Source organism: Penaeus monodon, chromosome 23 (assembly GCF_015228065.2).
Source record: "Penaeus monodon isolate SGIC_2016 chromosome 23, NSTDA_Pmon_1, whole genome shotgun sequence".
NCBI lineage: Eukaryota > Metazoa > Arthropoda > Malacostraca > Decapoda > Penaeidae > Penaeus > Penaeus monodon.
Window position 1 is genome coordinate 38,592,974 of NC_051408.1, and position 1,352 is coordinate 38,594,325.

At 37.7% G+C, this 1,352-nt stretch overlaps 1 long non-coding RNA gene across 1 annotated transcript; it reads right to left on the minus strand.

The window, feature by feature from the left end:
• Window positions 1–635: 635 nt before the first annotated feature.
• On the minus strand, window positions 636–1,352 carry LOC119588026. The gene is made up of 3 exons (XR_005230058.1): window positions 1,286–1,352; window positions 895–953; window positions 636–769 (listed from the first exon to the last, which is right to left on the minus strand). It is a non-coding gene; the product is annotated as an uncharacterized LOC119588026 (long non-coding RNA).

The following is a 1,352-nucleotide window of genomic DNA, read 5'->3' on the forward strand; positions in this document are numbered from 1 at the left end:
TATCTTACAGTTACATCATGGAAGAAATGAAAATGCAAATCAAGCAACTGACACGTCGACTCTCAAGAGAAAATACGAAATAGATATACACAATAACATGTAAATAAATAAGGAATTGACTGATAATATTTATTTGAAGACAGTAAAGCGGGTTAATTCCTTCTTCTGTCTTGTGAATGCATAAAATACGACTGATGATAAAGGAATCTTGTAATGAATTGAGGTTTTAAAATACAATGGCTTGTTTATTGAAAAGATTCGTACAGACACTAATGAGGCTCTTATATTTAGTATAAAGAAACAAAAAATTATTTCTACGGGCACAAATGGACCCTTGATAACTTATGTTTACATGAAGACAAGACTTGATAACTTGCAATAACGATAAAGAAATCTTAAGAACTTGTAGAAGACGCGAATAGAACGCCTGAGAAAACTTTTACAGATAAAGGGAAAACCTAATTTACGCAGGCAGTCCAAAAACCTGAAGAAAAACACTTAAGAGAGTCCGAGAAAAAGCATCCCAAAGATTCTCAGGGCCCTCCGGAGTCCTCTTCACACTTGTCGCAGGGCCCTCCGGAGTCCTCAATTGTCAGCCTCGAGCTTCATTGTCGCAGGGCCCTCCGGCTCTTCAACTGTCGCAGGGCCCTCCGGAGTCCTCTTCACACTTGTCGCTTGGCCCTTAAGAAGTCGATGGGTCTAGGAGGATAACAAGGACACGGTAGGAACGTACAGTTGCATGGAGGGATGGAAGGCCCGCTTGTAGGAACTAAAGGAAGAAAACAAAACAAAATAGAGCGGCAGAAGTGACAAAGGCTTAGTGGATGCATTATGGTGATTGTATCAAAAATTAAACATCAATCTAAGGAAAGGAGACAGGGGATTATGACGTACAGTGAGGCGGGAATCTGGCTTGGGGTCGCGCTTCTGTTGCCACCATCAAGGATGACAGCCTATTGATAAAAAAAATGATTAATAATGACTAAAATCAACGAGTAAAATACATGTGTATACAGAGAGCATTACACAAAAGTATAAAATGTAGACATATATAAGATTTCCTGTACTAATTATATTCATGAACAATAGAAAGATCGCACTAACACAAACACTGCTATATATACACCACACGGAAGAATCAACAAAAGCAAAGTACTAACAATCACAACAAGAGTTGTTAAAACAAAAATCACAATAGTAAACGCAGTACATTAATCCTACTTACAAGAAACTCAAAACGATTAAACCAACTTACAAGAAAGACAAAATGATTAATCCAACTTACATCAAGAAAGTCAAACCGATCCACTTCATCGTTGAATATTCTATAGCACTCAAATCGACATAAAGCA